The following is a 24,396-nucleotide window of genomic DNA, read 5'->3' as shown; positions in this document are numbered from 1 at the left end:
AAGTGAATTCACCCAAGTCAATTCTCCCTTTTCTCCACACCTCACTGAAAGTTGTGCCTCGGAGCATTTGGGTGACTCAGTCGGTTGAGCATCTGACTCTTGATTTCAGCTCAGGTCATGATGCCAGGCTCGTGGGACCAAGGCCCGCATCAGGCTCTGCCCTGAGCATGGAGACTAGTTAAGATTCTCTCTCTCTCTCTCTCTCTCTCTCTCTCTCTCTCTCTCTCTTTCTCCCCAATAAATAAATAAATAAATAAATAAATAAATATTGTCTCTTGTCCTTTTGATGATAGCCATTCTAACAGGTATAAGGTGACATCTCATTGTGGTTTTGATTTGCATCTCCCTGATAGTGATGATGAATGTCTCTTTACCGACTTCTTGGCCATTTCTATGTCTCCTTTGGAAAAATGGCTGTTCACATCCTTTGTCCATTTTTTAATTGTTTTTTTATTTGTTTGTTTTGGGGTTGTTTTTTTTTTGCTGTTAAATTGTGTGAGTTTTCTATGTAATTTGGATAGTAACCCTTCATCAGATAGGTGGTTTCCAAATATTTTCTTCCACTCCCTAAGTTGACTTCTAGTTTTGTTAATTGCTTCCTTTGCTGTGCAGAAACATTTTCATGTTATATAGCCCACTTGTTTGTTTTTGCTTTTGTTGCCTGTGTTTTTAGGGTCTTATCCAAAAATTGGTGTCAAGACCAATGTCTAGGAGCATTTTCACTATGTTTTCCTCAGTAATTTTTATGGTTTCAGGTCTTTCTTTTAAGCCTTTAATTCCTACTAGTTAATTTTTGTGAGTGGTATGATATAAGGGTCCTGTTTTATTCATATTTACTTATGAATATCCAGTTTTCTTTTTTTTTTTTTTTTTAATTTTTTTTTTAACGTTTATTTATTTTTGAGACAGGGAGAGACAGAGCATGAACGGGGGAGGGTCAGAGAGAGGGAGACACAGAATATGAGGCAGGCTCCAGGCTCTGAGCTGTCAGCACAGAACCCGACGCGGGGCTAGAACTCACGGACCGCGAGATCATGACCTGAGCCGAAGTCGGCCGCCTAACCGACTGAGCCACCCAGGCGCCCCGAATATCCAGTTTTCTTAACACCATTTATGGAAGAAACTATCATTTCCCCATTGAGTGTTCACGGCATCCTTGTCAAAAATTAGTCAACTGTACATGGGTTTATTTCTGGGCTCTGTACTCTATTCCATTGGTCCATGTGTCTGTTTTTATGCCATTACTATGCTGTTTTTTGATTACTGCAACTTTGTAATAGTTTGAAATCGAGAAGCAGGATGCCTACCACTTCGTTCTTCCTCAAGATTGCTTTGGCTATTTAGGGATCTTCTGTGGTTTCATATGAATTTTAAGATTGTTTGTTCTATTTCTGTGAAAACAGTCAATGTAATTTTAGTAGAAATTGTATTGAATCAGCAGGATACAGGATACTTTTCTATTTATTCTTTTGTTTCTTAAATTTCTCTCACCAATGTCTCATCATTTTCAGTGTACTTTCACTTCCTTGGTCAAATTTATTCCAAAGTATTTTGCTTTTTTAAAATTTATTTATTTATTTTTATTTTATTTAAAAAAATTTTTTTTTAATGTTTATTTTTATTTTTGAGAGAGACAGAGACAGAATGCAAGTGGGTTAGGGGCAGAGAGAGAGGGAGACACAGAATCTGAAGCAGGCTCCAGGCTGTCAGCACAGGGCCCGACGCAGGGCTCGAACTCACGAGCTGTGAGATCATGACCTGAGCTGAAGTCGGACACTCAACCGACTGAGCCACCCAGGCACCCCTAAATTTTTTTAATGTTTATTCATTTTTGAGAGACAGAGAGAGACAAAGCACGAGTGGGGGAGGAGCGAAGAGAGAGGGAGACCCAGAATCCGAAGCAGGCTCCAGCTCAGAGCCTAACGTGAGGTTCAAACTCACAAACCATGAGATCATGACCTGAGCTGAAATCGGATGCTTAAATGACTGAGCCACCCAGGTGCCCCAGTATTTAGTTTTTGATGCTCTTGTAAATGGGATTGTTTTCTTCATTTCTTTTTCACATAGTTTCTTGTTAGGATGTAGAAACACAACTGATTTTGTGTATGATGACTTTACCTCCTACAACTTTACTGGATTTATTTACACATTCTAACAGTTTTTGTACCATCTTTAGGATTTTATGTAGGTAAGATCATGTCACCTGCGAACAGAGACAATTTTACTTGTTTCTGTCTGATTTGGATGTTTTCTTTCTTTTTCTTGTCTAATTGCTCTGGCCGGGACTTCCAGAGCTATGTTAAATAGGAGTGTTGAGATGGGCATACTTTTCTTCCTGACATTAGGAAAAAGCTCTCATTTTTCCACCACTGAGTGAGATGATACCTGGTGGCTTTTCATATACAGCCTTCATTATGTTGATGACCATTCCTCCTCTACCCAATGTGTTGAGAATTTTTATCAGGAAAGAAGGTTGAATTTTGTCAAATGCTTTTTGTGCATCTGCTTTGATGATCATATGACTTTTATCTTTTGTTCTATTAATGTGTTGTTTCACATTTGTTGACTTACACATGTTGACCCACGTTTGCAATCCAGAGATAGCTACAGCTCGATCACTGTGTATGATTCTTTTAATGTGCTGTTGAAAAACTGCTTGCCAGTATTTGGGTTTTTTTTTTTTTTAAGTTTATTTATTTTGAGAGAGAGAGAGAGTGCGAGTTTATTTATTTATTTTTGAGAGAGAGAGGAAGAGAGGATCCCAAGCAGTCTCAGGCACTGTCAGCACAGAGCCTGATGTGGGGCTCGAACCCACAAACCGTGAGATCATGAACTTGAGTTGAAATCAAGAGTCAGATGTTTAATGGACTGAGCCACCCAGGTATTCCGATCCAGTATTTTGTTGAAAAAAAATTGTGTCTATATTCATCAAGGATGTTGGCCTATAGTTTTCTCTTCTTGTAGTGTCCTTATCTGGCTTTGGTATCAGAGTAATACTGGCCTCATCAAATAAGTATGTGTTCCCTCTTCAGTTTTTCAGAAGATTTTGAGAAAGATTGACATTGAGTCTTTAAATGTGGTAGAAGTCACCCATGAAACTGCCAGGCCTTGAGTGTTTCTTTGTTGGGAGGTTTTTGATGACTGAGCCAGTTTCTTTATTCACTATTGGTCTGTTCATACGTTCTTTTGTTCATGATTCAATATTGGTAAGTTGTATGTTTCTGGGCATTTATCCATTTCTTCTATGTTCAATTTGTTAGCATGTGATCATTCATAACAGTCTCATGATCCTTTGTATTTCTGTGCTATTTGTAATGTCTTTTCTTTCATTCCTTTTTTGTTTTTAAGTCTTCTCTCTCTTTTTGTAGTTAGCTTAGCTAAAATTTTGTCAACCTTGTTCATATTTTCAAAAAATTAAAGCTTAGTTTCACTGACCTTTTCTATTGTTTTTCCGGTTCCTATATCATGTATATCTGTTCTGATCTTTGTTATTAATTTCCATCTGCTAACCTGGGGCTTAGTTTGTTTTTTTTCTAGCTCCTTAAGTGTAAAGTTAGGTTATTTATTTGAGATATTTTTTCCTAAAGCAATCATTTATCAGTATAAATTTCTCCCTTAGCACTGGTTTTGCTGCCTCCCATAAATTTTGGTCTGTTGTTTTCCACTTACATTTGTTTCCAGATTTTTTTAAATCTTCTCATTTGCTCTCTTCTTTGACCCATTGGCTGTTCTGGAATATGTTGTTTAATCTCTACATATTGGGGGATTTTTCTGTCTTCTTCCTATTATTAACTCCTCCTTTTATAAAATTTTAATTGAAAAAGATGCTTGGTGTGATTTCACTCATCTTAAATGTACTAAGACTTGTTTGTGACATAACATATGATCTATTCTGGAAAATGTTCTATGTATTATTGAGAAGAGTGTGTATATGCTGCTGTTGGATGGAATGTTCTGAATAGATTTTTAGGTCCATTTTGTCTAAAGTACAGTTCAAGTCCATTATATCCTTATCAATTTTCCATCTGGATAATCTATCTGTTGTTAAAAATGAGAGGTTGTAGTTCCCTACTATTATTGTTTTGTTATCTGTGTCTCCCTTCATATCTGTATGTGCTTATTTAGGTGCCCTGATGTTAGGTGCATATATGTTTATAATTGCTATATCCTCTTAATGAATTGACCCCTTATTATTTATAATGACCTGTTTCTTATTACAGTTTTTGCTAATAATCTATTTTGTCTGATATAAGCATAGCTATCCTGCTCTCTTTTGGTTTCCATTTGCATGGAATAGCTTTTTCCATTCCTTCACTTTCAGCCTGTGTATAATCTTAAAGCTGGAGTAACTTATAGGCAGTATATAGTTGGGTCTTGTTTTTTGTTTGTTTGTTTGCTTGTTTGTTTTACCCATCCAGACTCTGCTTGGCTGAGTCTGCTATTGAAGCTTTATATTGAATTCTTCATGTAGTCATTGTGTAGAATTTTTGTTTGTTTTTAATGTTTTTTTTTAAGTTTATTTATTTTGAGAGAGAGAGAGAGACCCACGCACATGGGAGAAGGGAGGCAGGGACAGAGAGAGGGAAAGAGAGAATCCCAAGCAGGTTCTGCACTGGCAGCGCAGAGCCCGATGTGGGGCTCGATCTCACAAACGGTGAGATCATGACCTGAGCCGAAATTGAGAGTTGGACGCTTAGCCGACTGAGCCACCAGGCAACCTTACTATTAATGGTTTCTGTTTCTTTGTTGAACTTTTTTTGTTCATAAATCGCTTTTCTAATTTTGTTTGTTTATTTGTGTTTTTTTGGCCTTTCTTGTGGTGCATGACTTTCTTTAAGAGGATTTCTCTGATTTTTTTGTAAGACAGTTTATAGATCTCCATATGATTAGTTTCAGTCATTGGAGCTTTATTTATACCCTATAACCCCGGAGTTCCTCTTCTGAGAATTCCTAAAAAAATAGCTTTCATCAACTTTGGGTCATACTTGCTGATATGAATATCTTTACATAAGTGTTTTGGTAGGTAGAGGAACTCATTTTTTTGATTCCCCATTATCTCTCACATCATCTCTATTTATAATAGTCAAACACTAAAAATAATTTAATTTTCAAAACACAGTAGAATAAATAAATTGTGATGTAGTCTTGCATTAGGATATTAGATAGCAATTTAAAAGAAATACTGAGACACGTAGCACCAGACTTGACTCTCACAGGTACACTATTTTGTAAAAGAAGGCAGGCAAAAAAGAATTCTCACTCTTCAGGGACACCTGGGTGGCTCAGTCCATTGAGCATCTGACTCCTGATTTTGGCTTAGGTCATATCTCCCAGTTCCTGAGATCAAACACCACATCAGGCTCTGTGCTGACAGTGTGGAGCGTGCTTGGGATTCTCTCTCTCTATCTCTCCCCCTCTCTCTCTCAAAATAAATGAATAAACATAAAAAAAATTCTTACTGTTAAAACAGGTCAAAATGATGATAAGAGGTCAATATAGTAATAGGCAGGAGAGGCAGGCATGACAGAACCTTTTGTGGCATGGAAAATATTCTTTATTTAGCATGTACATATGGCTATATAGATATGCAACGATTCTCGAATTGTATACTTAATATTTGTGACATTTTCTCTATGTAAGTTTATCACTCTATAAAAAAGTACAATTAATATTACACTAGGCTTTTTAAAGGAGCTGTGACTTTTTCCATTTTCTGCTTCTTCTACTTTTTGGTATAAAATAGTAATTGTTACTTGAGAGTTTGATGGAACTTACCAATAAAACTATCTAGGCCTTCAGCGTTAAATTCAATTTCGTTGCTTCTTCTTGTGTTAATAGCCGCTTTAAATATATTTCATAAAAATTGTGGCTTATATAGCGTATTTCTTTCTCGCTTAGGAATGATAGTTGGCTCCAGATACAATTCCAAATTCAGTGTTCTTGCTTCTTTTAAGATATTACTTTGTCTTATAAGTAATGTTGCCACTGAGAAGTTTAGAGTCAATCTGATTCTTGTTCCTTAACAGGTGATGTGCTCTTTCTTCCGGAAATTTTACTCTGGTACTTTAAAAAAAAAAACAAAAAAAACTTCTCTATAGTTTGTCTGGGTGTGAAAGTTTTTTCTCATCTTCCTTTAGTGGCAATCCAGAAGTGCTTCCAAAATGAAGCACTCACAAATCCTTTTTATTCTGTGAAATTTCCGTCTATTGATAGAATTCTTCAGCTCTTTCCTCCCTTCTAGTTTTCTGTTTCTTACTTGTAGGACCCTTGTTAAGTATATGCTGAGGCTTTTCTTCTACCCCCTGTATCCCTTACCATTTTATACTTTCCATGTTTTTGTTCTTTTTTCACGACTTCTTGGAAAATTACTGAAACTGATTGGGGCGCCTGGGTGGCTCAGTCAGTTGAGTGTTCGACTTTGGCTCAGGGCATGATCTCACGATGATTCATGAATTTGAGCCCTACGGTGGGCTTTGTGCTGATTGCGTGGGACCTGCTTCGGATTCTCTGACTCCCTCTCTCTCTGCCCCTCCTCCGCGAGCACAATCTCTCTCCAAAATAGAATAAACATTAAAAAATGAAAATTACTGAAACTGATATTTCAACTCAGCAATTTGTTCTCTGCCTATATTTATCCTTCTATTTATTTCTTAATTGTTTTCCTTAACTTCTTAGCTAGCACTTTTGTACTTGCCTGATATTAGTCATGGACAGACACGGTGAGCAGCTTGGATCACTGCCACAGATTTCTGTGTCTGTAAAATTAAAATAAGTGATAAAATGAATTGGGGGAGATACAAGATCAGAACTTGCCCACTGTCTACACTTTCGTCCCTCCTCTCCTGCAGCTCTCCTCCTGGACTGCAGGCATTGACCACCTTCTGCCCCGTCCACTGCTCTCAGGTCACCATTTCAACCTAAGTTGGTCTCGTTCTAATGTGATTAATTCTTTAGATGCTTATTTCCGTTTTACCTCAATCACTTCTCCAGAGGTGATTTTGGGAACTGGTAGCCCCTGTTGATTTTACCATGTTGGCAGTAACCGGATTCATGGTATATAAAACAGATTTCCCACGGAAGGAGAAACACTTTGAGAAGATAATACAAATATGTGTCGTTTTGGAGCCCAGCTACACCCAATAGTATTCATTAATAAATCAAAATTCCAATTTCCAAAGTTAATCACCCCTTTATCTCTATGACTGATCAATGGTGAGGCTGCTAGCGTAGGGAATTCTGTAGATACTCTAGATCTTTCATAGCAATCTAACATAAAGAAAGTACACCACAATTTTCTGCCAAATAGAGATCAGTGAAGCCTCTTACATCACTGTTAATCAGATATTACTAGGGGATGTGCAGGATGCTTTTCTGTTCATCGTTAGGTCCATTTGCCATTATAACCACAGTGGTATGAAACAGGAAAGAAAACCTTGCTATATCAAAAGAAATAACAGCAGTAGCTTTTGCATTCAGGAAAAGGGGGTGGGTTATGGGTAACAGTAGTAAAAGTTAACTCTCCATGTGTATTACAGGAGGTTAACCAGTGCCCAAATATTATGATTGGAGTCATATTCCTCACATAAGTCTGCTATGTGGGTAAGATTCCTGTGCATACTTATAAACTAGACTAATCTGTTTAGATGCTAAAGCTCTATCATATTCCAATGTGAAAATCTAGGCAGCTCCTGCTAGACCAAAGCACAAGGCTGACCTGAGCCCCAAAGAAGCAGAACATGCAAATTCTGTGGAGTGGGGGCAGCTTATGCACAAAGGTAATTATAAGAATCCAGGAACCAAAAGCTGTCCAGGCAGCAGCTGATAGAAGGATAAACCTTTTCTTGGATTTCTTGCCCAAGAATCAAGCACAGGATCTACAGTGGATGATATTCCTCTACTTTGTCTTTGTTGGAAGAAGGATTTTTTATTGATCTACTCTCCCGCCACCTCTCGATACCTGAGGCAGAGGCAGGAGGGCCAATTTCGAGAGGACTTATGAGAGCATTTCAAACCCCATCCGAGAAAGAAATTAGGAAAGGAAAGAAATTAGAGACAGGGGTAGGTGTGTGCTAAGTAATGGTAACAGGGTGAATAGGGAAAGAGGAACAAAGAGAAACCCCCTCAGGCAGGGGGGATGGGAGAAAACAGCAGCGGGACATTAAGTTTAGGTCAAATTTGGGGTGACTGGCTGGCTCAGTCGGAAGAGCACGCAACTCTCGATCTCGGGTTCGCGAGCTCAAACCCCACACTGGGCGTGGAGATTACTTGAATAAACATTAAAAAAAAAAACTTTGTAAGATTAGGTGAAATTTGGTAATTATGTGTATCTTTTGCCAGGCTATCTTCCCTTCTTCCCACCCCCCCTTAACACTAAATTTCAGTGAATGCTGATTGCAAGAGCTTTTGATAATGTTTGAGAGGAGGGAGAAGGAGCAAGCTGTCCACACATTCGGTGACATGGGGCAGAGGGAAGATAAGAGGCCTCAGGAGAAAAGGAAAAAAAAAACAAAAAAACAAGAGATGGAGAATTCAACAAAAAGACACTGTGAGGAAGTAGTGGTTCGAAGTATCACAGCCCAAACACACTCGAGAACCATTAGAAATTCTAGGGACAGGATGTAGGGCTAATGATTCAAGTCACTTCATTTCTTATTTTCCAAAGGACCTGAGAACTTGGACATGTTATATGTAGATTGTGTATCTGTCCCCAGCAGATGTGTGAGCTCTAACCATTTTTCTCAGGATCCCCAGGCGATGAGCCTACTCTATTACCTGCGATCCCGTTGACTTTAACACAGCAGGTCAGACATAAAGGACCTCATTCTTTTTTCCCCTTTGATGGATAGGCACACATTCGGATGCAATTTGCGGATGAAAGCAGGCACTTTTTCCTTGTAAGCGTTTATCATTTGACTTTCTGGTACACGTAGCTTGAAGCTAAGGGGTTACTGCGTATCTTCAAAACAAGTAATTCGGAGACAGTGGTGTAGAGAGTAATTTTACAGAGACAGTGTGACTCTTTTGAGCAGCTATTTTCCCAGATGTCGTGCACCTGTTCTCACTTCTCCAGGCTATCGGGAAAGAGCACAAACTACATATCACTGGGTGAATATTGGGAATGCCAGAAGCCAGATTAGGGTCAGGTTTAGGAGTTAGGACATTCCTGTTCCCTCAGCATGTTACAGCCTTGGTGAATGTGGAGTGTCTTCTCAATTCATATCCTAGAAGATGCTCCGCCCGTGGGGTAATTTGAACCAATTTACATTTTCAAAGATCGCTGTGCTTGAGGATACAAGAAATAATATTTATTTTAATTAAATGCGTAACACACATGTGCTACACCCAAAAACTCAACTATGAGAAGACAATTAGGTTTGGAAGCAAGTTGAGGTATGAGTATCTTCACAGACAAAGTCACAAAGTTAACCTAAAATCATTCTCCTTCCAAGTGACCTGCACTTTCCTATTCCAATTATGCCGCCGCAAAATTTTTAGATTTATTTATGTTTACTAAGAAATTTTGGACATACCCACATCTACCCCAAGTGAATTGAAATTCCAGAGTCTATAGGGTGGAGGGGAGGGGCTGAAATTATGTAAGAAAAGATGATGTAATTAGGATAGAACATTTCTGGAATCTTCAAATGTTCTTACTGTGATGTCATCTTGAGGAAAGAAACCTCAGCTCCGGAGCTGGATTCAACGTCTCTTTCAGTGTGACCACAGATCAATCACCTAGGATTTCACTCAGGAAAAGAAAATGTATACTTGGATTAAAGCAGCTAGGGTATGAATTCCATAAAAAGCGGTTTGTGTTAGAGTCTCTAGATGTTCACAAAGATTTCTTGATAACACAGAACTGGTCTGGAAGGACCCAAGTATTTATTATTGGACATTTTATATAAAGATAGACCACAAGTTAGCACTGTCCTATCCTGATGTAAGCAGTGATATTTTCTGAACGTCTAGCCTGGACCAAAATGTAATAGGAGTTTCAATACAGGCATATTTGTTCTTCAAATGACACCCCATTGACTCCAATCTCAACATTCTCACATACAAGCTCTTCTTCATTCAGGAGTTTCTCCTCTTCCAGACCTTCTTTCTCTGAAGACCGTGAAAACCAACCTGCAATAGCAAATTCAGGGCCCTGTTATAATTACAATTCAGAGACTAATCAGAGCCTTCAAGAGGCATCAGAACCATGGACAAGAGGAAAACAGCACCCTGGGGGACTCAGATTGAGATAATTTCTGCATAATATAAAACCCATCAGGGAAATCATCCATACAAACTGTTGATTTCACACCGTTGTCTAGGAAAGATCTGTAATAGAGACTAAAGACCTCTGAAGAGCTGCTTCGCAGTCAATGCAAACAGCAGAGACATGAAATTGGAGAAGGAATGGTGAGCGTCCTACTTTTCTCAATTAGATTGGGCGACATCAAGGGAATTTGGTAACAGGAAGGTATAACTCTATTACCATATATCCCATGAAGTCACCTAGACACCAGATCCTGACTCCCCCAGTGTCCACAAGGATAATCCCAATCTTTTCTGAAAGTCCTTCAATGGGTATAGCTGCTTCCACTTCCCCTGTTGTTCTCCTCCCAAGGAACCCCACCACCTTCAAGAAGGCTATGGTAGCAGATGATCTGTTGGGCCTTCCAACTCTGAATAGTGTGGATCCAGCTCCATGGACATGTAGCTCATGAGGTTGTGTAGGACTCCATGCTCCAGAAGGCCCTGTGCTTGGTCTCACATCCTGTTGTCACCATCTTCAAAGTCTTAGTATTTTTGAGGGGCACCTGGGTGGCTCAGTCGGTTGAGCACCCAACTTCAGCTCAGGTCATGATCTCAACAATCGTGAGTTTGAGCCCCGCAGCGGGCTCACTGCTGTCAGCGTAGAGCCTGCTTCGGATCCTCTGTCCCCACTCTCTATGTTCCTCTCCTCCATTCACTCCCTCTCAAAAATAAATAAGAACAGGGGCGCTTGGGTGGCTCAGTCGTTTGGGCGTCTGACTTCAGCTCAGGTCATGATCTCACTGTTCGTGAGTTGGAGCCCCGCATCAGGCTCTGTGCTGACAGCTCAGAGCCTAGTGCTTGCTTCGGATTCTGTGTCTCCCCCTCTCTCTGGTCCCCCCTGCTTGTGCTCCGTCTCTCTGTCTTTCAAAAATAAAAAAAGATTAAAAACATTTAAATAAACACATTAATAATTGTTGAACAAGGAATCCCACTTCATTTTTCATTGGGCCCTGAAAATTATGAAACCAGTCCTGCCATAGGTCTTAAAGAAATATGGAGTAATGCTTGCCCTTCACCCAAAACCTGACCCCATGGAAACCCATACTTATCAGAGTAATCTTAATATATTATTAACAGCCATAGAATATCAAAAAGTAGTCTAACATTAATGTTTGGCCATTTTAACTATATTTCTCACTTTGTCACATTTTGAATTAACCCCCCCCCAATCTTTTAATAATCTATGTGATTGCTGTGATTGGAAAAACATGACCACAGCATCAAAAAGTACATGCATGGCCACAACTGCAGGAAAGTCCCTATCACCAGATCCAACCCATTCCCATCCTCCCTAAAGATGCTAAGAAATAACTGAAATGACTTGGGAAGCTAACTCTCTCTCTGATTAAGAGATATTCTTTTACGGGGCGCCTGGGTGGCTCAGTTGGCAAAGCGGCTGACTTCGGCCCAGGTCACGATCTCGTGGTCCGTGAGTTCAAGCCCCACGTTGGGCTCTGTGCTGACAGCTCAGAGCCTGGGGCCTGTTTCAGATTCTGTGCCTCCCTCTCTCTGACCCTCCCCCGTTCATGCTTTGTCTCTCTCTGTCTCAAAAATAAATAAACGCTAAAAAAAAAAAAAAAAAAAAGAGAGAGATTCTTTTACTTGTCGGTAAGGGACTATTTTACTACTTGTCTGTGAGGTACTATTCTCAGGATTACATAATTTGCGGGGCCTAGTGTAAAACAAAATCAGAGCCTCTTGTTCAAAGACCATCAAAAAGCTCAAGATGGCAACAGGAGGGCAACAAGCCAAGTGTGAGGTCCTTCTTAGTGTAGGACGTGGGCAGTTGCACAGGTCACATTCCCATGAAGGTGGCCCTGAGCACGTCTATCTCATCCGTCCCACATAAAGAAGTCTTGGCAAGAATTTCAGGGACGGGAAATCCTTCATTTATGTAATTGTATTCCAGATCACCTGTCTCTTGTCCTCTAAGAGCAGGCTAGGGCCTCTGGTGGAGCACATAAGTAGAGCGGACCTACCCCCAGGAATCAGGATAGGATCATTCTGGATCTAACAGTGACCTCTTGCATGACCTTGAGAAAGTCACGTCCTATCTACTTTCAGTTATTTTATCTATGTAGTAGTGGTTGATTATACAATTCCTCTGATCCCTTTAAGTACCAATAATCCCCGAGGCTATAATTGAAGGCATTCTGGATAATTGGTGGCTATATCAGCTTATGGGGCGCCTGGGTGGCTCAGTCGGTTGAGCGTCTGACTTCGGCTCAAGTCATGATCTCGCGGTCCGTGAGTTCGAGCCCCACGTCGGGCTCTGTGCTGACAGCTCGGAGCCTGGAGCCTACTTCGGATTCTGTGTCTCCCTCTCTCTCTGACCCTCCCCCATTCATGCTCTGTCTCTATCCGTCTCAAAAATAAATAAACGTTAAAAAAAAATTATAAAAAAAAAAATCGGCAGCATTCGCCCCCTAAAATACCAAAAGGTTCGCCAAATCCCAATATATTTCAGTAAAATGATCTCTCAGTTGCCTCCCACCCTGGAGTTTTACTTTGTCAAACCAGATATCTTGGTTTGGGAAATACCTATATGTTAACATATAGCTGAAACCATCAGAGCAGCTATGCACATGGAGAACTGTCTCTTTCTTACTCTCTAAAGTCATGAGGCAGTTACTGAGGTGTCAGGAGAAAAACAGTTTAAACCAGCCTGAGAAATAGTCATTCAGTTCCTGAGAGAATGGTCCCCAGGAAACCAGACTTCCCCTCTCAGAGGACTGAGGTTGCCATCTCCCAAAACTCCATTCCCCCTTCAGTCCGTCTTCCACACAAGCCTTCCTACCCCCACCCCAGTCCCCAAAGCAGACTGGCCTGCCTTGCCTATAACGTTCCCAAATCTAACTCTGTCTTCATGCTCTTTGGCGCACGGTAGCAGCTTGGCTACAGAATTATCTGCCAGGCGAGAAACCTTCCCAGAACAGACGTGAGAGGATAAATCTGCATATATGAAAAGTAAATAAAGATTCATAACAGAACCTCGGGCTTGAAATGGTTTCTTTCCAGAGAGAAGACTCCGCGTTCACTGGGGAGCAGAGAGAGCTGCTGAGAGCCTCAGAGTGTGGAGAAAGGTATGGTTCTAAGGAGGGTTGCAGGAGTTGTATGTGTAGATGCTGCACCACGGATGCTGTGAATCACCCTAGATACCGGTTTATGGCCAGAACGTGCTAGGGAGGGCAGGGACATCCACCCAATTCCAGCTATTTCTCCTCCCTAGTTTCATGGTCATTATCAACGATTTCACATGCAGCCCTGTGTGGATACTATTCACAAGTGGGCAAGATTGATACAAAGTTTCCGAGTCAGAAACTCACATGCTAAAACACCTTCATATAGAGCCACATTTGAAGTCTCTGGGGCTGCTCTCAGCTCATCAGAGCCCCTTCCTTGTTCATGCTTTATGGACATACCCCAGAAGAGTCCTAACCTGTGTCCCTATTCCTGGTGCTGAACTCACTGCTGTCATGGGATACCATATTTCTTTGGTCCTCCTAGTCCAAGGTCATTGAGGTTTAAAGTCCAGAGCAGTCCACGTATCACATTTTCCAGAAAATGCAATAAGGACCAAAGGCAGCTTCAGTATCCACATCACAACGGCCCCTTCTCATCCACAGCCCACAAGCTCTCCTTTTCCTCATCCCCTTTTTAGAGCCTACCTTCGCATTTTATTTTCTTTCTGCATGGCCGAATCACCAGGAAAATGAGAAAAAGGAAGATGCAGGGTCCAAAGATGAAACTGAGGATACCTGTCACAAAGAAGATCCCAGGGCCAGGATTTGAGCCTAAATTGGACTCTGAAAAAAACATATCCTCAGGATGGGAAGGGACATGGGGGAAATCCTGCCCCTACTGTCACCTGGGGGGTTTTCAGGATGGTGAAGTCACAGCACAGGCACAATGGGAGATTGTGAGATCCTGGCAGGTACTGGCCCAGCCTTTGGCTTTCAGAGAGCCCAACCCTATCCAATACTACCTTGAGAAGTTGTAGGAGAGAATGCTAAGGAATATCAGGAAGCTTCACAAATTGCCACACGCATAGGTTCAGAAGCACTATATCCAACCCCCCTTTCCAGGAATGGAGCCCACCCACATCAGGGCAGGGAGAGAGAAGGCTTGGAGTGCTCTTGTTTAGGATGAGAATATTCCCAGAGCAAACAAGACCCACGTGCATGGCAACTGGTTTGTTTTCCCAAGTTTTCTGTTCTAAGTCAACCCAAGGAAGGGAAAACTTTCCCAGGAAGGGACTCCTGATCCTTTCCTGAAAGGTCCAGTCTTCCTCAGGGCACATCCAATCTTGTCTAAAATGTATGCACCAGAGATCATCTTAGAATAGCTCTCCTGCCCTGTGGGACAAAAAGAGGGGAACACTGTCTTCGTGTGAATATGAGGCAGATTTTCCCTATTGTCTGGACAGGAAAGAAAGAGCTTAAGGTTGTCCAATTATCACCAGGAAGCCCACCCTCACTCCTTCACCCTGTTTCTGGGATGTCCTAGGTGCCCCTCTTCCAAAAGTACCTGGAGAAATCCATTAATTTAGGCGTGTAACCTTACCTGGTATAAGAACTCTTACAGTTCCGTTGAAGCACTTTTTGAAAGAACATTTTTACATTCCTACTATGTTTCCTAAGTCTGCCATAACAAATTGCCACACACTGGGTAACAACAGAAATTTATTCTCTCCCAGTTCTGGAGACTTGAAGTTCAAAATCAAGGTGTCAGTAGGGCTACGCTCTCTCTGGAGGCATTAGGGAAGGATTCTTCCTTGCCTAGTTTCTGGTGCTTGTTGGCAATTTTGGGCATTCTTCTGTTTGTAAATGCATCACTCCAATCTCAGCCTCCTCCGTCACATGGCAGTCTCTGTGCGTCTGGTCTTCACACAGTGTTCTTCCCTGTGTTTGTGTCTAAATGTCCCTTTTCTTATAAGGGTACCAGTCATTGGATTAGGGCCAACCCTAAGATGCTATTTCTAAATAAAGTCGCATTCTGAAGTTCTGAATGGACATGGATTTTGGAGAGATATATTCAAACCAGTAGGTAACTAATCCCCAAAACTGTCAAGACTAATTCTCTCCTTTACGAAGTTTCAATCCACAACCCAATCTTCTTCACTCAACAGACAACCTCAGTTGATACCGCAGGGAGATGGAATGGCCCTTCATATTTTTTCCAAATCGAAACAGAGACCCATGCACTGAAGAGTCACTGGATAGATGAGGACTGTCCCCAAGGAGGGGACAGCCACCAACACTTACAGCAGCTCAAAAATGAATGCCTTGGTCAGAAAGGGGGTTATACCAGAACCTCCACCGCAGCCACCTTTTGTACCTCTCCAGTTCATTTGCTTTATGCGTTAAGTATGCATTTTTACATTAAGTTATGAGAGCCTATTCCTGCTGGATTCTTGTACGCTTCTTTTTCTGGGGTATTTTGCAAGAGGAAGGTTAGCTAAGACAAGCTACAGATCCCCACTACTGCAGTTGGGTCTTGAGTCCGCAAATCATCACCTACCTCCTATACCACATTCTAGATTTCCTTCATCCTTTATTAGCACCTCTGCTAGTCTAGGTAGCTTAGCTGGTGGGATGATCCAGACCCTTACCCTGAGTGATCTAAAACTCTGGCCACCATATACTTCTCAGGCTGTGACTCATGCACTGGTATATTTATTACCAAAATGGGGCAAGGAAGTGCCAAGAGATATCCAAATATATGTGCCAAGTATATTCTTGTCTGCACCTGTTGTGCGACAGTTTTCCTCTTCCTGATGATTAGGGTCATTTACCCCAATAGTGAGGTTATTGTTTTCTTGCTTATTGATAATTTGTCATGGATATCCTGATGTGACTGGAAAGGAGCCATGCCTTAAAGTTTAATATGGCACTTATGTGATCCCTGGTGGAATCATTTTTCCTTCTGGGAACCAGAGCTTCTAAATCCACAAAGCCTAGACTTAGAAGATAGAAATCTCAGGGGCGCCTGGGTGGCTTGGTCGGTTGGGCCTCCAACTTCAGCTCAGGTCATGATCTCACGGTCCGTGAGTTTGAGCCCCGCGTCGGGCTCTGTGCTGACTGCTCAGAGCCTGGAGCCTGTGTCAGATTCTGTGTCTCCCTCTCTCTCTGCCCCTTCCCTGTTCACGCTCTGTCTCTCTCTGTCTCAAAAATAAATAAAAAAATAAAAACCTTTAAAAAAATTAAAAAAAAAAAAAGAAGAAGATAGAAATCCCAAATACCTCAAGTGGACCATTGGGAATGAAGGTAAGCATAGCCACTCCTATTTCCACTTTTCTTGGATCCATGTATTCTTACCTGTTGGCCATATCATGGGTAACCACATAATGGTAACTTATTTTGAGAACATACATTGTACTGTGGATGGTGGGCCCCATCCTTGCAGGGTATCATCTCCAAGCTGTTTTTCAGCTACACCTTCAACAGGCATTTCCATCACTCTGTCAGTGGATAGGTGATAGGACCCTTGGATCCGACAGTCACATAACGCCTGCCAAATATCCTTTGCCATAAAATGAACCCTTGGTCCGAAGCAATGTGGTGCAAGATCCCACATTAATGAACTAAACACTTTATAAGACCCCAAATAGCGGTGCTGCCTGAAACCCTGCAGGACTTCCGGATATCAAAAATAAAAAAAAGAAAAGAAAAATAGAAAAGAAAACTACAGGCGGATATCTCTGATTATTATAGATGCAAAATTCTCAATAAAATACTAGCAAACCAAATTCAGCAGCACATTAAAAAGATCATTCACCATAAACAAGTGGGATTTATCCCTGGGATGCAAGGGTGGTCAACACCCCAAACCAGTCAATATGAAGCATCACATTAATAGAATGAAAGAAAAGATTCACGTGATCATCTTAATAAATGCAGAAAAAGCATTTGACAAAGTTTAACACCCATTCATGATAAAAATGCTTAACAAATCAGGCATAGAAGGAACATATCTCAACATAATAAAAGCCATATCTGTCAAGCCCACAGCTAAAAAGCCTTTTCTCTATGATCAGGAACAAGACACCAGGGCCTACTGTCTCCACTCCTATTCAACATAGTGCTGAAAGTCCTAGCTAAAGCAATAAAGCAAGAAAAAGAAATAAAAGATATCCAAATCTGAAAGGAAAAAATAAATTTCTCTCTATTTGTAGATGACATGATTTTTATATAGTAAATCCTAAAGACTCAACCAATCTAATCAATGAGTTCAGTAAAGTTATGTATCCAAAATTAACATGCAAAAATTAGTAGTTTCTAGACACTAACAATGAATTTCCTGAAAAACAAATAAAGAAATTGATCTTATTTATAACATCAAAAATGATAAAATACTTAGGAATAAATTTAACCAAGAAATTAAAAGATCTCTACTTGGTGAAAGAAATTGAAGAAGGCATAAACAAGTGAAAAGATATCCTATGTTCATGGATTGGAAGAATTAATATTGTTAGAATGCTCGTACTACTCAAAGTCATCTTTATGTTAAACACAATCTCTATCAAAATGCCAATGGCATTTTTCACAGAAATAGAAAAAACAATCCTAAGATTCATATAAAATCACAAAAGACCTGAAATAGACAAAGCAATTATGAAAAAGAAGAACAAAGCCACACATATCACATTTACTGATTTTAAACTATATTACAATGCAATAGTAAATTAAGCAGTATGGTACTGTTATAAAAAATACACACACAGGCCAATGGAATAGAGTATAGGGCCCAGACATATATTTCTACATATACTGTCAACTAATATTTGACAAGAGAGCCAAGAACACTCAGTGGGGAAAAGATTGTCCCTTCCACAAACTGTGTTGGAAATACTGGATAACTACATGCAGAAACATGAATGTGGATCTCTGCCTTCCATCATTCACAGAAATTAACTCAAAATGAATTAAAAATGTTGACATAAGATTGATAGAGTGAAACTCCTAGAAGAAAAAATAGGAAAGAAGTTCCTTGACATTGGTCTTGGTGATGAATGATTTTTTTATAGATATGACATATATTAAAAGCACAAGCAACAAAAACAAAAGTCAACAAGTGAAACTACATGGTAAGTGGGCATTATGCCAAATGAAATAAGTCAGAGAGAAAGGCAAATACTGTATTATATCACTTATATGTAGAGTCAAAAAAATCAAATTCCTATAAATGGAGAGTACATGTTGCATACCAGAGGCTGGAGGTTGCGAGAATTGGGAAGATGTAGTTTAAGGGTACAAACTTGCAACCAGTAGATAAATAAGTCCTGGAGAATTCATGCACAGCATAATGGCTATAGACAATAATGCTGTGTTATAAACTTCAAAGTTGCTAAAAGACTAGATCTTTATTGCTCCCCCACAAAAAATAAATTATGTGATGTGATAGAGGTGTTACTTAATGTTATGGTGGTAATCATATTGCAATATATAAATGTATCAGATCGACACATTGTACACCTTAAATTTACACAAAATTATATGTCAATTGTATCTCAATAAAAATAACTTTTTAGGGGCGCCCAGGTCGCTCGGTCGGTTGAGCGTCCGACTTTGGCTCAGGTCATGATCTCACGGCTTGTGAGTTGGGGCCGGCATTGGGCTCTGTGCTGACAGCTTAGAGCTTGGAGCCTGCTTTGGATTCTGTCTCCCTCTCTCTCTTCCCCCTACCTGCTCGCATTCTGTCTCTGTCTCTCTCAAAAATAAATAAACATTAAAAAAATTTTAAAAAGAAAAATAACTTTTTAAAATGGTGAAAACATGATCAGTACTTGTTTTGTTGATAGCAAGGGTATGATAAGCAATTTGTGTAAAACGGATTTCATTTCCAAGCACTGTAAGACATTTTTATTATTTACTCAAAGGCCTGGAAAGAATGTGAAAGTAGTAGACTGGTTTATATGAAAATGAACAGAAGAAGGGGAGGCAGAGAAACAGAAATGTTGACGAAGAGGACCCAAGAGTAGAAGGGCATATACTTTCTTTTCTTTTTTTTAATTTTTGAGACAGAGAGAGACAGAGCATGAGCAGGGGAGGGGCAGAGAGAGAGGGAGACACAGAATCCGAAGCAGGTGCCAGGCTCTGAAGCTGTCAGCACAGAGCCCGATGCGGGGCTGGAACTCACGAACCGTGAGATCATGACCTGAACTGAAGTCGGACACTGAAGTCAGACTGAGCCACCCAGGTGCCCCAGAAGGGCATGTACTTTCTAACCAGATTGCCACAGTGTAAAATGGGGATTCATTTTGTAACTGATTTGTAATCTATAAGTCCACCATGTCCGGGGAACTATAATTTATTCCCAGGTGACATGTCCATAGTGGCCATGGTAGTCTTGAGGACAAAAGGTTCTCTGTGATGTGATGGAAAGGAAAGACATACCTCACACTTGCTGCCCTCAGGAGTCCTTGATCTTTATAAGGCTTTCACTTACCAACCAGAAATGAGAGGAAAGACCCAATGATCATGTTCCCTTGAGTCCATCTCACCTTTTTTTTTTTCATCTTCCTGAGAATTTTTTTTATCCTTCTAATCCCAATTTTCTACTCTTCTGATTCTTTGTTCTGTTGGATACTTCTCATTTCTTTAGGGCCACAATATGTTGTTCATTGGACATTGGAGACCTAGGCTTCATTAAACCAAAAAAAGCATCTTTTCTTGGGCTATATGTGGTAGAACTGACTCCAAAACAGTGTATCTGACTGTCAATAACACCGGCTGAACTGAACCAGCCATTGAGTCAGACTCTGGGGATGGAGAAAAGAACAGCATATTTTTTTAACATTTATTTAACATTGAGAGACAGAGAGACACAGAGCGTGAGCAGGGGAGGGGTAGAGTGAGAGGGGGAGACATAGAAGCTGAAGGAGGCTCCAGGCTCTGAGCTGTCAACGCAGAGCCCGATGCGGGGCTCGAACTCACAAACTGTGAGATCATGACCTGAGCAGAAGTCGGTCGCTCAGCCAACTGAGCCACCCAGGCGCCCCATGAACAGCATATATTTTTTGATAGAACTTTTTTATAGGAGCTTTGGAGACAAAATGAGACCTAATGTCAGGAAACCTTGTAGCTCATATAAGGAGATATTTAAGAGTCAGCATGTAATCGGTGTTTGTATTTCAGAAAGTTTACTTTTTATATAGTCTCTGATGGCAGAGGAGATGTTAAACAGGATTTCTGTTGGTTCCCAGAAAATAGTGAAGCCAGGGATGGGACTATATAATTCCCTTCCTGCTGTAGGAGCCCCATTAGGGACCAGGAGAGTCCCTTGCATGGTTTGAAGAAGCTAAGGCTATTATCTGAAGGCATGAGGATCTGAAAAACCATGAACTGAGTCTGCTTTCTCCAGGGAATTGCTTTTCTCCTATTCAGTATCCTAGTGAGTGCTCAAGGTTAGCATAGCCTCAATTCTTAAAATCAGCAGAGATATTAGATTAGCTCAAAGAATCTGGAGCGCTATCTCTGGGGTTGTAAAGACAATGCCTTTTTACTGACCGTTTGGTTTTGACCAAATGTGACCTTTAGTAACAATGAATGTTGGTTTTTCTCCTGTGGGGGAGAGACTCTGTTTTTCAAGTTCAGCAGTGGGATGTTCCAGACATATGAAGTTGGTTTTCTGAATCAGCCCCCACAACACCGAAAAGCTCAGTGAATGTCAAATCACTTCCAAAGTATCCCGTAGTGGATTGTGGCTGAGAGGCTACGTCAGGCTGGATCTCTGATCTATCCTTTCTATACTCTGTTACCCTTTAGACTATGGGCTTCTGTGTGAGACAGGGGTTGGGGAGTGGGGTGGAGGAATCAGGTGAAGGGGAGTCTGAAGAGGAGGAGAAGGCTAAATGCGTAAGCAGAAAGAAACATGTCTGCCTGCTGAAAGTCAATTCTTGTAGATAATACTCCATAGAACTCACATTGTCTAAGCCAGATTGCTGGATTTGGTGGTGAAGGTGGCGGTGGTGATGAGGATACATATGTATGTGTATATGATAGGGCAGATATAGAAACCTTTCTGCCTATAAAGAAAGTCCTCCCGGGGTGCCTGGGCAGCTCAGTCAGTTGAGCATCTGATTCTTGGTTTCAGCTCAGGTCAGGGTTCAAGCCCACAGAGGGCTCTGTGCTGTCAGCACAGAGCTTGTTTGGGAGTCTCTCCCCTCCTCTCTCTCATTCTCTCTCAAAATCAATAAATAAATAAACTAAAAACAAGTAAAATAAAATCCTCCCAATATGAACTGTAATTACACCCCCAGATAACCCCGCACTTGCAAGGTAAGCCTGAATTTGACTTTCTTTTTCTTCCCCACACACCTACAGCTCAGCTGTTTTTCTTATTTACTGTGGTCTTTCCCCAGCATTGGGTTCTTGGCAGAACTGTGTCTTCCTGCCTGTTATGTTTTTTTGCTTTTTTTTAAAGTTTATTTATTTATCTTGAGAGCGAGAGCATGAGCGTGCAAATGGGGGAAGGGCAGAGAGAGGGGGAGAGAGAGAATCCCAAATAGGCTCTATCTCGCGAACCATGAGATCATGACCTGAGCTGAAATCGAGAGTCAAATGATTAACCAACTAGCTACCTGGGCGACCCTGATGTTTTCCCTTCTTACCTCTTGATCATTCTGCAACCTCACTGTGCAGCAAAGTGATGTCAAATGTAGGTGCCCTTAGGTGGACTGACATTAACATTGAAGGCAGAAGAGGGCTAGTCTTAGAGACTTCAGGATGTGTCTCTTTGGTTAATTTTTCCCTGCCCTAGTGAGGTATTCAAGCTTGTTTGGGGACGTCCTAATGGATTCACTCTTTAGGAAGAATGCTGTGCTTAGAACATGCTTTGGGAAATTTTGTCCCTTGTAGTTCCCCCGGATCCCATATGAAATCTTGTCTCCACTGAGCCCCTGACTGAGAGGAATACAAGATATCAGTGCTTGAGCTTCCGAAAGAACAATCTAGTCACATGGCCGGAGAGCCAGCTCTTCTAGATGTGCGCCTTGGTCCCTGGCTGCTGTAACAATGTCCCTCAACTCTCTATCCTTTCCCTCACCCTTTTTCCTCCTGTTCCAAACCCTTCCAACCGCAAGTCTCTGTCTCTCTTCTTTGGGAAAGTCTATGCCTCCAAACAGGAGCGAGAGGTTCTGCTCCTCATTTCCTTGTTGTATTTCTTGGAACTTCCAGTTCCTCAGGTTTGGGCCATATGCTAATGATGGTTGTCCTTCTGTAGGCTTTGCAGGCTTTTAGGGGTTGAGGTAGACTCTCACGATGAAATGTACAATTGGTGCTCGGATTCCAGGTTGGCCTCTCCAGCCCCGAGAACAACGAATGCCTTTCTCATTAGGCTAAGAAGAAATCCCATGTCGTCAGTCAAGCGCATTTTTTTGCAGGGAGAACTTTTTTAGAATCATGTTTTTACGGAGCATGTTCGCATGTTAAAGCATTTGGTTCACATGAGTTTACCCCATCTACTTGTGACACTTCAACTTTGGTATCATGGTGTCAAAGGTCATCAAATATTCCCCAAGCCCGCCACGTACAGGACAAGTCAGGGTCTGCCAGCTCCCTTTAGATTCTTTCTGAACACTAAATCTCTGCTCTAATAGAGGGCACATCTCAGTCTCTACACACGTGTGTGTACATGCATACACACACACACTCACACTCATAATTGGATCATAAAGTACACAATTTTATATACACTTTCAAAATTAACAATATTTTTTTTTATTTTTTAAGGTTTATGTATTTTTGAGAGAGAGAGACAGAGCACAAGTGGGGGAGGGGCAGAGAGAGAGAGACACACACACACACGCACACACACACACAGAATCTGAAGCAAGTTCCGTGCTCTGAGCTCTCAGCACAGAGACCAATGCAGCACTCGAACTCACAAACTGCAAGATCATGACCTGAGCCGAAGTTGGACGCTTTACCGACTGAGTAAAGCGTTAAGTAAGCGTTAAGGAGTCCCTTAACGATATATTTTAAATTTCTTTCTGTCAATTAAAATATCTTCTATGTCATTGGTATTGTTGCCGGTATTACACTGTATTACTGAATCATAACTTATTTTTCTAATCCCATTTGTTGTATATTTATGCTTTCAATTACAATACTGTGATGGAATTTTTATGAACATCTACATTGACCAAATAGAAAAGCCATTATTATTTCCTCAAGATAACCATTCTGAACCCTCTGATATATATTGTCTAATAGCCATCAAAATAGCTATCAGTAGCTTTGATTTTCAACATTAACTGAGAGCATTATTTTCTTCATAACTTTGCCATAAGTGCATTATATCATGTTTTTATCCATATTGATCCTATACACCAAAATATTATACTGTAACCTTAAAATGTCTGTCATAACATTTCTATTTTTTCTTTAGAATGTTTTTCATTTTAGTGTTTACTTATAGGAATTCTTTAAATTTTTTTAACTTTTATTTTTGAGAGACAGAGAGAGACAGACCACAGCAAGGGAGGGGCAGAGAGAGAAGGAGACATGGACTCTAAAGCAGGCTCCAGGCTCCGAGCTGTCAGCACAGAGCCCTATGCGGGGCTTGAACCTGCAAACTGAGAGATCAGGACCTGAGCTAAAGTTAGATGCGTAACCAACTGAGTCACCCAGGCGCCCTGACTTATAGGAATTCTTTATAAACTGACATCATTTACTATTTGTCTTACATATTTTCTAAATATTTCCCCCATTTTTGCATATTAATGTATTTGGGGTTATGCATGTGTTAAGGGGCTGTTGTGTGATCAAATTTATAATCCTCTACCTTTAGGATTTCTGTCTTTAATGCAATGCTTCAAATGCCATTCTTCATACCACAATTACTTTTAATCAATTTTATTTTTCTATAAATAATTGTATAGTTTCACTAGAGAACATTCAAAACCTTATTACATCTCAGTTTATTTTACTGTATGTAATGGTGTTATATCAATTGCACCAAATAAGAATATTTTAGATATGTGATATATGAATTTATGAATTACTTCTTCAAATTAAAAAAAATTGTTTATTTATTTATTTATTTATTTTGACACAGAGAGAGACAGAGCATGAGCGGGGGAGGGGCAGA

The 24,396-nt window shown here is 40.6% G+C and overlaps 1 long non-coding RNA gene across 1 annotated transcript; it reads right to left on the bottom strand.

Annotated features, from left to right (window-relative positions):
- Window positions 1-9,860: 9,860 nt before the first annotated feature.
- LOC125918808 (uncharacterized) lies at window positions 9,861-14,197 on the bottom strand. The gene is made up of 2 exons (XR_007456591.1): window positions 13,974-14,197; window positions 9,861-10,128 (listed from the first exon to the last, which is right to left on the bottom strand). It is a non-coding gene; the product is annotated as an uncharacterized LOC125918808 (long non-coding RNA).
- Window positions 14,198-24,396: the final 10,199 nt, after the last annotated feature.

This window comes from Panthera uncia, chromosome B4 (assembly GCF_023721935.1).
Source record: "Panthera uncia isolate 11264 chromosome B4, Puncia_PCG_1.0, whole genome shotgun sequence".
Taxonomy (NCBI): domain Eukaryota; kingdom Metazoa; phylum Chordata; class Mammalia; order Carnivora; family Felidae; genus Panthera; species Panthera uncia.
This window is presented reverse-complemented; position numbering and strand designations above follow the sequence as displayed.